We start from the raw sequence: 17,344 nt of genomic DNA on the forward strand, positions 1-17,344 counted from the left end.
GGTTAGTTTATCTGCCTACTGATGTAATAATTTCTTTTACAGTGCACCCAATATGCATCGTTGCATATCGGTAGATAATATACACATTTTCTAAGATACTCTTCAATCATCATAATATAGAAAACATAAATGATAGACGCAGAAAAGGGACCCTGATACATTGAGTTATACGAATAGTAGAATATGAAGATCCCTGAAAATATATACCAAGGGTATTTTTTTAATCGAATTACGATTCGTAATACTGAAAACTATGTCAACTTGAGACGAAAAAATATGTTTTCGTCATATTCATCTACAGCTGAGGTTGATATATTCCTAGAAGAATACTTTCCTTAGCTCCTTCATCTATTTTTTATCCTTAGTTCTCTACTGCCAGGTACTTTTTCAAACTTGACGAGTTCATCTTGCATACCAATTTATTATTACATTTGTCTAGCAGTTTTCCAGTCACCGTTGGACATTAATTCTGTTATCACTATATTTTTATTAGATAAGTACACTCTAACACATCTCCTAACTGTCTGATCATCGATTGGTTTCTTTTGTGGTCTTTTTTCGTTATGCCCAACATGCCTTTTTCCACATTGCTTTTTCACTATTAATTTAATTTTTTAAATACTCTTCCAAAAACAATATTATTATTGTAACGCCTACAATAACCGAGTAGCTCACGCGTTGGCTTATAATGTCGTGGGTTCCAGGTTCGAATCCTGGGTCTGCAAAATATTGTTGTCAAATATACATATTGCTTTTAATTTTGTTTTGGAGTATGGACTTAAGGTGATACATCAGTGAAACGGCAAATAATTTTCAACTATAGGCGCGACGAAATTTTGGACGTAGAGCTGGAAACACGTCTATTTGTTTCGTGATGGTGACGGGCGTATTAATTATTAAATCGTGTAAAGATGACTAAAAACGTTACACATTTACTTTAAAAAGAAAACATGTCAATTAATATATTACTATTGTTACTGATAGAACAATAAACAGAACATTAAATGGAGACATGTTGTATTTATATGACAAATTATATTTCGTTTGACATACCCGCGACCCTCAATCCGCGCATCGCCTAGCCACAATCTTTTTAGACCGTGCCTCAACTGAGGTATAACCTTAATAGATTGAGCAAATGGTAACATCCATTTCTTGTAAAAACAATACTGATAATACAAACCTGCACTCCGTGGAGGCCCGTATAATCTTATTATTAGTATCGGACATAGTAAAAATAAATATATATAATATAATATATCGTCACCTCAATATACTACAACTAGATAACTTGATTTTCACTGTTTTTGAGATAGTTATTGAATATGATTCTACAGTCCTTCTTTACAAAATGATTATTAATTACACGGGTTTAAATTATTATTGCAACAAGTCATTGGCACTTTTTAATAATGTAATATGTTTATATCTGCAATCTCTCTCCCCTTCCTCCTCATTCTACGGCAACCTCCGTGACGTCACCCAAACAGTAGTAGTTTTCTCACGCGCTGTTTTCTGTGTGGGTACATTTTATATTTTATTCGTGGAAAGCGAACGCCGTTTATTCATTTATTCGTTCATGTTGTGAAGCTATTTGCGTTTCTAAAATCACTCATTTTAATAATTAATACGACGTCAGGTTCCACCTTTTCACAGTTTAGCAGCCCAGAAAATTGTTTTACGAGTGTAAACTCGCTAGAGAGTCATCGGCCCGTGTTTTACTGTCTCATATAAACTCACAAAAATTAGAATTTTACTCTCAACTTAAAGACCAAGAACTTGCCGCTTTTATATAAAAAAATATATAGTTATGTAACTCAATCGTACAATCTAAAAAGCTTCAATAATTTTTGTTTCATGAAACATTAACCACTGTGAACAATAAATTGACAAACGATTAAAAAAAATATAAGATCCATTATCTAATATATGAATTCCAGGTCTTCCCTACCATTTATTTGTTTACTGTAAAGTCACTGTATGTTCATAAATGTATTGCATGTATAAAAATAGATAATCAACTGGTGTAGTTTCTATAATTCATTGAAACTCAAATTATTTAAAATATTTATTGAACCTTATGTATTGAATCAAAATTGCCAATTTATAATAATTATTGTTTTTAAATAGGTAGTACCTAACGTTGCCATTATTAATTTTCTTCGATATTGCAGTGAGTAAGAAAGAGTTTTTATAATAAAGTTAATCTGTCAGCATGACAAATTGTCCGCGACGGTAAACTATCTTGATGTTCTGTTAACAAGCATGATTGAATTAGTTATTTTGTTATTTCATCATCTAATATTTTTTTCCAACCATATCTGATCCTAATAAGATCATATTATGGGTGTCCACAGAGTGCAAAGTTTGTATTAACAGATTTTTTTAAAGACATATGGATGTCAGCCACTTGCTCAACCTATTATGTCCATACTCTGACGAGTACACAAATTAAAAAAACAATATGTGTACTTGCCAGACCCAGGATTCGAGCCTGGGACCCACGACGTTATAGTCGGAAACTTAAGGCGATACATCAGTGAAACGGCAAATGATTTTCAACTATAGGCGCGACGAAATTTTGGACTCGCTGCCATACGGAGAGAGAACGTCGAGCTGGAAACACGTCAATTTGTTTCGTGATGGCGACGGGCGTATTAATTCTTAAATCGTGTAAAGATGACTAAAAACGTTACCCATTTACTTTAAAAAGAAAACATGTCAATGAATATATTATTATTGTTACTGATAGAACAATAAACAGAACATTAAATGGACACATGTTGGATTTATATGACAAATTATATTTCGTTTGACATGCGTCATTTGCACCCGCAACTTGAAATCCGCGCATCGCCTAGCCACGATCTTTTTAGACCGTGCCTCAACTGAGGTATAACCTTAAGCCGCGCGGCTTTGGTGGCTGTATTATTTAGTTGTATTATTTCAATTTATTGTTAAGTTATGTAAATATGTCAATAAGTCTTTATTTTCTTTAATATTGCCCGCCCCTTAGGTGGAGTACATGAACACCACAATGCACCTCCAAGAATATTTGTCACTTGTCAGTCTTCTTGTATCATTTCAGGTCATGCCGGTATCCCGTAGCTCCGCCGAATACACTCTGTAGATAAAATTTAGCGGCTTTCTAGGAAGCTGGAATCGGGTTGGTTTAAATATGATGGACGGCTGTTTAGTCCGTTTTCTTATCTCCTCGTTCAACTTCTATTTTAGAAGCTCAGTATACGGTTGCACACAACCTTCGTAAGGTGCCATGGTTCGCTATCGTAAAGCAGCACCATCAGAATGCAAGAGTCAAATATGCGGCATTTATCAATAAGTAACTGTAGGTATATAATTATTACCTACCTGGTTATATAATTTAGTATTATTAAAATATTTACATTTTTCAATCTAATCTATACACGGTTGACGTTAAATTATTTGGCATCCACTAGTTATATTATGTAGAGAATGAAATAATGTCTCAAATTCTGGAATACTCTTAAAAATAGTTATCTATTTATAGTAATAGGGCGAAATGTTTAATAATATAACGTAGATTATTGTAATCTTTCATCCATTTTATTCGTCTCTGTTCTGGCAGACACACTAACTGGAGAATACTAGTTTTGAGTAATTTGACTTTGAAGTTGTTAAAATGTTTGAAATGGTCTATCATATGAGTTTATTAAATAATTGTTAAAAGGATAACTTTAAAATAAAGACTGTTTATTTATTAAGAAGCTTTCCAGACAGTAAAGTTTGAAATAAGGAACATTTTGGTATAACTAACTCAATATGTCATTTTTTCGAATTAGTGTCTTCTGCCAGAACAGTGACGAATATATTGTTTAAGTAAATTAAAATCCAAGGATAAAACAATGCTGTCATTCGGTATATAGGAGATATTAATTTACATAGTATTTCTTATTCGACTTCAGTCGTAGGATCGGTAGGCTCATTCAGAATACGAACTCAATATTGTCATTATAAGCTGGGTATTTACTTAACATTTTCATTCAAAATCGATAATGTTCGTAGTTAAATATATATATTCTTATATCCCACATTGCAGATATATATTACCTACGTCTGGTAAGATACGCATAGTTTTATTTGTTGGCAATCGAATATTAACAACATTTTAAGTTGTTTTTACAAATTTGATCAAATTTCATTACATATGTATTTAACATACATAAATTTATAACACCCCCGATAATTTTCTACAAGGTACCAGTGGCGAAGGGTGGAGATAGGCTGTGGAGATTTTATATAAATAGTGCAAAATAAACTTTGTCTGTCATACTTATTTGTTTTTAGTGAGATAAAAAACAAATTGTAGATGATATTGGTTAGTTTTTAAAAATCAATTAAACTATGCCGAAAGCAAGCCTTCATAGATAATAGATAAAAAATGTTCTTCCATAAAATATCTAGAATTATATATGATTGATTGGCATATTTTAGATATTTTAAAGACAGAAGAATATTTTTTATATATTATGGTTAGGTTAGGCAGGGTTTAATCGAATTTTAAAAAACCATCTGCAATTTGTACTAATTTTTCAATGAAAACAAATAAGTATGATTGACAAAGTGTTCATTATTTTTCTCGGATCTCTACGGCCTACAAATAAGTAGTTTAGTCTAGAATAGTTTTACTCCTCCACCCTTCGCCGCTAGTAAGTTTATAATATCTTCTTCTTGGTCGTGCACTCATGGCTGAGGATCGTGACTACATTTAAATTTCGCCATCCCTTGAGCGACCAAGACTTTCCATCCTTCTCGATCTTCCACTTCTCTCAGGGCAGAATGGATGGTGCCCCCAGTCAGCTCTTTTACTTGGTCGCTCCATCGCGCAGATGCTCTTCCTCTGCTTCGCCTTCCCTGGAGGCTACTCAAAACTACCAGTCTCTCCAGGTTGTCCGGTCCGCGCCTGACAATATGTCCAAAAAACTGCAGAATTCTTCTCAGACATATCGTCGAGAGCCGTTCCTTTATCTTCAGTCTCTGGATGATTGACTGGTTCGTCCTGTGCTCCGTCCAAGAAATGCGAAGCATTCGGCGCAAACACCACATTTCAAAGGCATCAATTGCCTTCCGTTCTCTTGCCTTCAGGGTCCACGACTCGACTCCGTATAGAAATATCGAGAACACTAATGTTTGCACAAGCATCATTTTTGTAGCAATCGAAATTCCCCGATCCTTCCATATATATAATATATTGTATATTAAATATTTACAAATTATATTTGTTTAATATAAAGAATATTACTTTCTCAAATCTTGTGAAGTATTTGTTGAAAAAAGAAAATAGTTTATGTATGTTCTTGTGGACTATTTTCTAGCCGAAGGTTTTGAATTGATTTATCTAATTATATAATATATATGTTGGATATATATCTGGTATATATAGCTGGTATATAATGTCGGCATACTACTCAACAGTAAGCCATCCATATTTTTGCTAGTCTACTACAATGTATCTTGTTAATACTCTATTCTATTTATCTACCATGATAAATGCATTTTCTTTTAATTTTTTTATTTTTGATACAGTACACGATAAGATAATTAAAAATGATATTACCAACAACCATTAAAAAAAGTCGGTAACTATTACTTCCGCCGTGTGTGTGGAGGTCTATACGTATAATTGGTACAATATAACCGAATGTAGTGCATATTAATAAACTATTTCTTTTATTCAACAAATAATTTAAAAATTTTAGAGAGTGTAACATTAGTTATATTGAATATACCTAATTTTAAAATACCTCATGCCTATATTTACTAGAAAAGATCTTCTTTTTTTGGAAAAAACGACACCTGACTAGTTACTAGTAGTTCTTACATGAAAATGCTTACCAAAATAGCGTTATGTTTGGATATCGGTTTTTGTAATTATTATGGTATCAATAATTAAGTGTCCTAATTAGGTACTAACCAATTTTTAAGTGACATGATCACGGCGTTGGTCAATTTCGTCGAAATTAGATTGGATGCCTATAGCTTATTGGTAAAGCACATTGACGCCAATCCAATGATTACAGGTTCATGTCCCGTCGATGTCCTATTGTTTTTTTTTTTAAAGATTTTTTTTAGTGTATAATATCTGAGATGATTATATTATATTATGTTTAATATAGTTATATTACTTACTTATAAACGTGTCCGCGTGTTTTACATTTATTGCGTGGACAGTATTAATATAATATATTCAATCACTGTACTATGTCCTATTAGCTTTCGTGTCGGCTTATATTGTCGTGGGTTCCAGTTTCTAATCCTGGGTCTGGCAAATACACATATTGTTTTTCAATTTGTGTTTGAGAGTATGGACCCAATAGGTTGAGCAGGTGGCTGAAATCCATTTTCCGTATAAACAAAAATCTGTGTGGAGGTCTATATATTATGATCCCATTACGATCGGACATGGTCAAAAGAAGTGTTAATGTTATCAATTGTCTATTATTTGCTCTCTCTTCTCTAATAATAACGATATAACTTACTAGTATCAGACTTCCTTCATTTCTGGAGGTAGTTTACAGTAAAGAATATTAATGCATACTTATACGCATAGACAGAAACCGGTGTCCCAAAAAATATTATAATGGAAGTTTACATAATTCAGATAAATTTAAATATACATTCAAGTTATATAATACTAATGGGTCGATAGTATGCGTATTTTTATATTAAATTATTGGTGAACAGTTGCTTAAGTAACATTGTGAATTATTAATATCACTCTTGTAATTCGAACATAGAATTATTTACAACGTACATTAAATATTTTTTAAAGTCAGTACTTTGTCTAGAGTCTAGACAATTTTATTGATGACTGATGACACAATGAATAATAAATATTCAATCAATTCAGTAACATTTTGTTTTTTTTTTACTATAGCTACTTAAACAAGAATAACATAATTAAATATATAGGCTGTTCGTCAATTTATTCACCGTCTTAACAAAAAAATATCTTTCAAATAATATGATGATATTATGATAGAGATATTTAATAAATGGTAATATCTTAGTCTTATTGGTATATCATTTAAAATGTATAATTCATTTAACTTTTGCAAAAATACATAAAATCTTGTACGTTAAAAATCTTTTAGAACTTAATAATAAGAGGACAGAGATTGCTCTCGTGCATGAATAATGTAAGAAATAATCAGTGTTTAAACAATAATGCAAATACGAAATCTAATGAAAATACATTCGATCAGTATTTTTTGGGTTGATTGATTTATATGTCACTTGATTCGTATACAGTGTAGCATTGCCCCCACATCCTGAAGCGGGTCCCCAGCCTAGGATGTTTGACGGGCCCCTCTACCTATCGCTAAGGGTAAAGGCAGTATGACGCGCTACAGTAGCGTTTTTCATGGTGTACGCGGTAAAATTAAGGTGTATTTTAAGCGATTTTTTGTATTTTTATCTTTGTAATATAATATTTGTAATCAAATATTTTAATTATCAATAGTTATTGAACTAAAATAGCACCGCAGACGTATTTTTTTACTATTAGAGCAAATTTTTGGTCTGTGTTTATCTCACTTATCGGTCAACTCGTCACGCCGGGCCCCATCCTGAGCACGGGCCCTTAGTCTAGAGCCCTGTCAGCCCCCTCCTTGTGGGGGGCATGCAGTGCACACTACATCGTATCTGCACAGTTACTTTTTACTATATAAATATAAAGTGCTTTTTTTTAAATTCATATATGATTTTGAAAGGGATATTTTTAACGTGTCGTGTAAAAATTTTGCCATATTATGCCAAACATCATAAAATAATAAAGCCTCAGTTAGCTTCAAACCACTTATCTCTCGGTTGATACGGTTTTTTGAGAACACTTAGTACACGTCATAACTATTTGATAATGTAGAAGAGGTGAATCAGATGGAATTATTTTTGCTTAAAATCGTCCGTTCAGCCGCGTAAATTACTCAATACTCAGGCAGCAATAAAAATGTCAATATAAATATAAATTCCCGGTTGCCACTTAAATTTAGTATAACATGCATTCAAAATATGAAACACAAGCTGTAATATTTTATATTTTATATTATTTACTATTTATTATATTACTTACTTTATTCATTTTTATTTTACAAACCTGGCAGTTAGTTATCTACCACACTTTCCATTGTCATTCTTCAACTTGAATAAACGATTAAATTTAATTAATCTTAAAACGATTGGTTCTGATCAAATTTTAAGCACTTTCATTGCATTCAAAAATACTAGGCACCAACTGACTAACGAGACGTACAGTGTACGTATGGTGATTTTTGAATAGTTTAGCTTCTAGAACTATGAATCCTATAAGCTTATTTGCACGTTTAGATGTAGAGGTTATATGCGAGTGAAAAGATAAAGAAAAGTCAAGCTAAGATCTTTTGCCTCAGATTGACACTTTAATGTGCTTTTTGACATTATACAACTATATTTAATCAGGAATCTTGATCTAGAAAAAGTAATACAAAAACATTTATTTGTCAGCAAGTTTATTCTTAGTAGGTACTACTCCAGCCATTTACATTCCAAAATCGATATTACGAAATATTACCATGATGATTATCTCTATACTTGCATGTTATGCTCCTTCATTTTTTTATTTTAAATATTGTGATAAAGATATTATTATGAAAGAAAAATCTCCATTTTCTCCGGTTTAGAATTTGACATAGGTACATGAACATAATCAATAAAATATTATATTATTCGCATTAATTAATTTTCGTTATCTATGTAGGTACTCATTTACCATTATTAATTTAGCCAAGGAATGTAATATTATTTCTAAGTAATAAAACTAGTATAATAATATAATTGGATATTTTTTGTTTCTTCGCATTAAATTGAACCATTTCCTAAATATAGTAAAGTTATAAATACATACAAAATTAGCTTTACTTTGAATAAGTTAGTTTGCAAATACGAAAGAAGAAAAAATAAGAAAATTGTTTCCAGAAAAGACGGCCAGATGCTTCAAGGCTGCTTTAACATTTTCCTTTCATGTATTCATTTTTTTCTTCTCCTATGGTAACCTTTCTTTGATCTACATAAATTTGGGGATTTTTTTATTATGACACGGTATAAAAAGAAATCTTTGTTCAAATATCACTGAACGCAATAAAAAAGATAGTAAATTGTGTTTGATTAATCAATATGACATAATAATTATTATTATAATATGTAAAAGAAAATGGTTAATGTATATTTTATATAGTATATAAATACTAGAGAACATGGGTCTTATATGTATTGGTGAGACATAAACCCTGTTGCTTACTACCTTTTAAAATTCAGTGTGTGGCTATTTAATTATTTTATTATGAATCATTGGTGAAAATCAATAATAAATAAAAGTAGGTAACTAAACTAATTTTAACTCTCTAGTTAGAGATAAAATATGGAAATATTTATTGATATCACTAGTATTTTGGATTGGAATTATAAGTAGAACTATTGGAACTCCTGAATTTTGGATTATGATTCTTGATCCGGGTTTGAGAAAACCACTTATCTGTAGTTGTTTTATTAACTCTCGTTGAGGTAAACCATTAATTTATTGTAGTTGGTTTGTAATAAAATCGATTGATTAAGTTACCACGCACATCTACGAATTTTTGATTTTGGATATACACACATTATATTAAATCCCGGTACTTATAAAATTATAGTTGCAATTTTATAATAAATAACGAAACAAATTTAATTAGTTTTATATCACTTGCGGATAGACAACGTCTAGTTATACTGACTACTCACTGTTCGGTGATGTGTGTTTTTATTATCAACGAAGACAGTTAGTTTTACCTTTTTGCCAAAATATAAGTTACTATAAATCCATACAGTTTTGTTTCACATATCGAGTTTACAACTTTATTATGATTGAATGTGAATGAAGCTAAAAAAAGTAACATAGTTTACCTAGTTAACCAGAAAATTAATACTTAATACTTTCAATACAACTTCTTTTGAAAATTAAAAAAAAAATATTCCCCCTGACATACCTACATTGTATAATGCAGAAAAGTAATAACGTCAGCAAAATTTTACACATAGACCGAAAAACACGGTCTCAGGAGTCATGTAGTATCAAAAGTAGAATTGTCGCAAATATATTGAAATTTAACTAAGTATGCCAAATTGTTCTTCTGACCATAATGTACGACTAGCAATATAATATCCGAATCAAAATCATATCTGTGCGGTATAAAATTGTGATGGAAAATAGGGCTTGGTATCAGAATTAGAACTGTTCAATACTTTGGAAACAAAAGTAGAACTGTTGAATTTGAATTGAATTTCTAATTTCTAAATGTAGAAACATATTTCATGCTATTATAACACTAAAAAACGCAACAAAACGTATTTCGTCATTTTTTCGAAATGATGAATAATGCACAGATCTGCTTTTGATACTATACGACTGACTGATTATGTTCAATATACTTATCTTAATTAGGACGATCCCGAGATTACAGTCACTAACTGATGTTTACATTAAAGATCTGCAAAATAATGGTAAGCCCTTTGGTGATATACTTTAATGGGCTGTATATTATTTGATGTTGAGTTTGTATTGGTAGGGTATTCTTCAAGATTCCAGGCACAAACCTTTAAGGTTTGGCGAGCAGAGATAGTCCTTCAAGACTCTCGAAGCACTCTTGCATCACAGGTCATTAATTTGCGACCATTTTGTATTATATGGTTAGGTTATTAATTTATTCGCGTGCGCATTCAACCGATGGTACCGTTGCTTATTGGTTGTTTATTGAATATTTGTAATTAGAGTTGATCTGATGGCGATCGATTTGGCACTAGTCCTAAATTTACCCGGGAGGTATATAAATTTGGAAGATGGAGCGGGAATAGGGACATTATCGGCACAAACGCCTTTATACATTACAGTAACTACAATAAATAAAAGCAAAATAAAATTGGTCATAATCTTTTATTTATAATGCTTGAATAAATCGGTTATTTTTTCAAATATAAAGTGGCACAAGGAGATAACCAGATTTAATTCAGACCATTTGCCTTCTCAATTCTAAAACGGACAACGTGGTTTTGCCTACAAGCTCTATTAGTTTAGCTTACTACTTTCTACTACATACTTATATGGCGAATTGCGACTTAGTATCTACTAGGGAAAATTTCTCAGCTTTCAAAAAGTTTCCAGCGAGCGTGAATCGTATTATATTATTTCAAAATAGGTATCACAAAAGTTGCTCCATGGTCTCTCTCAGCACAACTTTGAATGGCATCTAACGTTAGTTACTCCACGGTTTACGCTTGCATAAGGTGTAGTGACGTGACGGGTGGTGACGGAAAAAAATCAAGGTCTCGGTTATTATAGATCATTGCATATTGTATAAAATATTACGTAGAATAATACGTCGATTTGGATTTTGTTGTTAGATTTTGACTAGTATGTGAAGTTATAGTTTTTTTATGGATTTCTCAATATAATAAGTATAATATACAAAGATACATTACATTATTTACAGTAAGTATTGTTGTCAATTGCTAATAAAGATCAATGAATATTATTATTTATATTTTCTTTTGAGTGGAGAATTGATATGTTTAACTATAAGTATAGTAACCTGAAATACTATAAACTCGGCCGCGGACACCAAAATACTACAAAAATATAAAAATAGCGTGGCTAAAAGAAGTAAAGATAAGAAAAAATTGGGACAATTTTAGGAGAAGGTACTTAGTCATCTAATGATTGTAGAAAGAACAGAGATAAACTAAAAAGACACCCCAGAGTCCGCAAAGATTTATATCTTAACAAGATTATTCCACGAAAAAAGAGAACACGGAAGAAAAAAGAATCAAGAATTATGAATAAACTGACAGAAGTAATATTATTGGACGTATTAAAGAGTAACGATTAAAGTAATCACCAAAAGCATAGGTCTCCAATATTTTGGTTTCCCTGGGTCACATGTACAACAAATAATATGTAATATAATTAATAAATGTAATGTAATGTTGTATGTAATGTTGGCGCAGGCGTAACAAACTAGAATTCAATATTGATAAATGCAATCTTTTGTCGTTTACCAGAGCCTTAAAAGTGTTGTTTTTCCAATACTCGATGGCACAGTTCTGTCACGAATATCATCTAAGGAACTTTGGCATTATATTTGACAGTAAACTGACATATTTTATTAGCCATATAGTTACCATTTGTAACAAGGCGGTTAAGATGTTGGACTTCGTCATGCGTACTTCTAGGGTCTTTTCGGATGTTATGGTATTAAAACTTTTGTTTAATTCTTAAGTTCAAAGCAGGCTTGAGAGTGGGTCTATTGTTTGGGCACCGCATCAGTTGAAGTATGGCCTTATGGTCGAGAGGGTTCAGAATAAATTATTGAGACTCCTTTACTTGACGTTATATGGATACTATCCGTGGCTTTATCCAACTGACTTTCTCTTTAGTATGCTTACACACCGCAGTCTGCAATTTTGCGTGTCCCTGATAACTAACTATCTTAGAAATAGAGAGCATCAGCTGTTAATTCTCCCAAGGTGTAGAACCAACCTACCACTGATAATGCTAATTGGGAGGACGATAACTATGTTCAACTAAATTGCTTCCGGTGTTGATATATTCCACTTGCGTGAAAGTGAGTTTTGGTGGACGCTTTTTTACAAAATCTTAAAATAGGATCTCATAAGCAAACTCAGTGTACTTCTTTGAACATTTATAATTGTAATATTATATTTTCACTGCTTTTGTATGTTTATATTATTATGTTCTCTTTTTATATTTCCATTTTTATTGTTTTTATTACTTTTTTTGTGTTTTACATGTTTCATGTCATATTGTCAACGTCTTAAACTTATAATTTGTAATGTCCACAATATGGTAAAAAATAAATTGAAATTGAAAAATGAAATTGAATAATGTAATGACCTGGGAAAATACAAGAACACTGGCTAGTAACAGGGTTTCTTAGAGGTGCCGTGTGGTGTCCAAATGGTTGAAAAAAGCGCCGGACTTAGTCGAAGTAAAAAAAAAAGAGAAGTCATAAGATATTTTCCTCAGTTCTTCTTAGTTCCTCACTCTGTCCATACATAATAAAAAGAAACTCTCCAGATTCTACTGCCAGGTATATGAAACTTTAATTTTTCAATGAACTATTTATTCTCAAAAGTTTTCTAACTTTTATATAATATATGGGTATGAGAATTAGGGTAAGAGTAGGTAAGGTTGCAATGGTAAGGTTCAGATAGGACGTGTGATTGAGAAAAATACCCAGTTTATTCACCCATAAATATAAATATTAATCAATGTGAAAATTACTATAAACAACGATAGTGAATCAAATTACAACATATAAGAAAATACTATAGTCATAGAAAAACAAGCAGATTATATTTCACTTTGAAATGATGAAGAGTAACGTAACGAATGTGACGTGATGGTGTTTTCCGATGCATGTAAGAGAGTAGGTGTGCGTGTCTATGTGAGTGCGTCCGATAGCTCGATTATTTGTTGATTGAAAATCTGCAACGTGTGTATTTTGCTTGTTATCATTTTGCACTGACAATAAAATGATTTTATTATTAGTTGCTTAGTCAGCTGTGTTTTCTTTCATAAGTTTTAAATAAATAGTAGCAGTATACCTATTTTTGAAACGATATTATTTTTAAATTGAATTGACACACATAAATGAGTTGTTTCACAATATTCACATTGATTCGCGATTTAAACAAAAAAATAAAGCGTTGTGATGTTACTAAGTAATGGTTTTATGCCAAGTTATGCTGGATGGTAGAATATCCAACCAACATAATATCATTACTCTTTCTATATTATTATTTTGATAAGTTTGTAATACCCGAATCTCGTTTGATTCAATAAACTCAATATCCAGCGATTAAAATTGGAAGAAATTCTATTTTTTTTATTTAATTTTTATCAAAAATAGGATATGTTTATGAGTCAAAAAAATATGCCTACCTTTAAAAAAAATTCCAGCTTCTAAATAAAAGTACCTTTATTTCATATTCATGCCAAAAATATCGTCATTGTCATATTTTAAGACTTTACGAGCCGGTTGTTCCAATGAATAACTTTTTTCTCTTTATGTAAAATTTAGTAGACTCTTCGTCACAACAAAAGAGGTGTAGATTGAAGTTTCTTTCAAGAGATTCCAAAAATAAAAACAATTTCTAAAACAACCATTCGTTCCTACGTGTTTTTTTTTAAATATCTCTAATATTTCTTCATTAGGCAATCATAATAATTATTATAGAAAAATATCCCAATGACTTGTTTTTGAATTAATTTTAATATTTTCGTTAGTACTTTATTAATTACTGTCACCATATTATGATTTAGCATCGGAGCATAGGGAAATTTTATATAGTCACGTGTTTTTTGCCATGACAATCTTGCAGCTATTGATTTACTATATAGGACCGACCTTCACAGCAAAATTCACATATATTTGATGCATACACATTTTCTGACAGTTCGTAAAACATTCAGAGCCATTCATTGGACTCGGTGAATTGGTATTAAAAGCTATTGACTGATTAGTATGGAGTGTTTATATTGTGTTTACTGAAAATGAAGATCAAACCTCATTGCCTGCATTTCATAGATTGTTTTTTATCTTGAAGCAGGGTAGATAACGACATTCAATAAAAAATATAATTATCATTAAATATACGTTTGACAGTTAAACGCTACTTAATTACTTAGCTAATAATAAATTATACTAGTAACATACGTATCTGTTTTCATTAGTTACTTGCCAATTAGATACATGATGGACAAATTTAAATTCAAGACTTTCACAACATGAGATTTACATTATAACAAATAAATATTACCCTTACAATAGAGAAAAAGAAATTAAAACAAAATATACAGCACGTCACTGAAAATATTCGACTTTGGGGAGCGTATTGACTAGTCTTGTACCCCTCGATAATGATGGTGCCTCATAGGCTTAATACGAGGATACGGTTCTAACCCAGAATAGATTATGGCTGTGACTACGTAGGTATGCAGGTGCATGTAAATTCAAGTTATTTAGGACACAAGGATTGAAAACCATTCCTCGCGATAACAGTCAAAAATGTGTCAAGAGCAGATTGAGGTGACCTATGAGATTCAAGTGAATGAAAATTAAGCATGTTTGTCGAAAGGCAGTCGGAAAATAATAATTCGAATCAAACGATTATTGAAAGGAAAATAGTTATATATCTTAAAATAAGGACATGGAAGAAATTTCTGCTGGACGCGCTCTAAAATAAAGTTGTAAGAAACCTCACAGATAATCGACCTATATTCAAAAATACTAGGCACTAAAGAGACGCAGAGATTTGGATTGTCGCATGATGAATACTAGAAGTTTATTAGAACGTAGAGCTGTAGAATTTATGTGCGAGTGAAAAGATAATGAAGAGTCAAAAATTATTCCAAGATCTTTCACCTCAGATTGACGCTTTATTGTACTTTTTGACATTATATAACTATATTTAACTGTCTGCAATGTAACTGGTGCATTGACCATCAGGTGGCCATTAGATAATATAATTAGCATGTTATTTAAATGTGTTAATTAAATACTAATTAAAAAGTCCGCAGCGAATATGTTATTCGGAGTTATATTAGTCTCTGCCTATCAGACATCCTGCGCATAAATTTGTGCAAAATTTTAATTATTTTTATTACTAATAATTATTAATTAATATTGGTTGAAAATTCTCACAAGAATAAAATTATAAACCTTACTAGGAAATTATTTAATTAGTTATGAGGTATTAGTTTACAAGATTAGTTTTTTATTTATTTATAAAAATCCTTTCAGTTTTTAGCCATTCTACAGTATTACTAATCTAATAATATTAATTATTAACCAAATAATGTATGTTTCAATAAAATTATTTGTACTTATTGTAGAATATTTAACAACAATTTAATTAAAATATAGAATACAATTGACATTTTATTTATTATGCACTATCTTATTGTGATGTAACATAATATACATACCTGCTACAAGCCATCAGATGTTTGTTCTTTCAAGGCGCAGAACTAACTTTCTATTTATCTTGCCAATTTGTAAGGTAGTAACTGTATCTTAGCAAATTGTTTCGTATATTGATAGATTTCACATGCATAAATATGAGTTAAATATATAGAAATATTCACGACAATATTTTTTTATCTTCTTCTTCTTCAGCTACATCCGCCCCTAAGTTGGAGCATATTATGTACACCACGCGGCATCTTCAAGAATTTCTGTCACTAGCTAGTCTTCTTGCGTCGTACTTATAAGTATTATCTCATTGTTTTCATTGTCCTATAATATGTTTTTCCTTGTAATATTAATAATATCATAATATGGACATCTTTAATTGTAATAAACACTTAGGTATATATAAATATATGAATTTGGATTCGAAATGTAAATAACAGTCATCTTTTGAATATGATCATAATTCTATAATTTAATAATATATGCGTTAATTTGGTTATTGGTGTTAACAATTTTGGTAATTGACTCATTCTTTTTATACGGTCCTGCCATACATCATTTTTATATAGTAGTACCTATACAAATAAATAATCAGACATGTAGCCATTGGTGTCATAGAGACCTACAATAGTACAATGTAAACATAATAATATGAACTGCTTTTATACATATAGGTTATCTACAAATGAACCTGCAATGCAAAGTCACGTGTACACACATTTCAAGCCATTTTCTCAACGTTTTTGTCAATCCGTTGTACCTAAATATTGATTATGTTTGGAAAGAAAAAAATATGAATTGAATCTGCCACAAGATTAGAATACGTGACCTATGAAAAAGCGTGGAAGCTTCCTATTCTCTACAGTCTTCTGCAATATGAGTATGGATGCGCCGCTCCTTACGTATTTTACATATTTTTAGTTTTATGTATTAGAGACTTAATTTTTGTTTTGGATAAGCAGAATAAACCGATCCTTTTAAGGCCAATAAATTTACATTTAAAATATCAGTAATAATTTATATAAGGAAGGAGACTTTGCAACTATTTGTGAATTTTTTATAAGCAAATCTGCGGATAGCGAGGGGTTAAGGTTGGAATAAAAGTCCTTGCTAGAAAAAATTACATATACGTCCTTTCACCTTTAGTCTTTTACTGGATATGCGAAAAAAGCTATCAGAACTATTTTTTGCGGGTATACCGCTTTATAAAAAACAATTTAATACAAGATACAACGTGAAATGTAGTATTGTATTACAGTGCTATGAAACGATTATACAAAAAATGTTCTTGGCGTCTTTTGTGG

The sequence above is a fragment of the Rhyacophila brunnea genome, unplaced genomic scaffold (genome assembly GCF_057557595.1).
Source record: "Rhyacophila brunnea isolate RB1 unplaced genomic scaffold, BYU_Rbru_1.0 scaffold_1, whole genome shotgun sequence".
Lineage (NCBI taxonomy): Eukaryota > Metazoa > Arthropoda > Insecta > Trichoptera > Rhyacophilidae > Rhyacophila > Rhyacophila brunnea.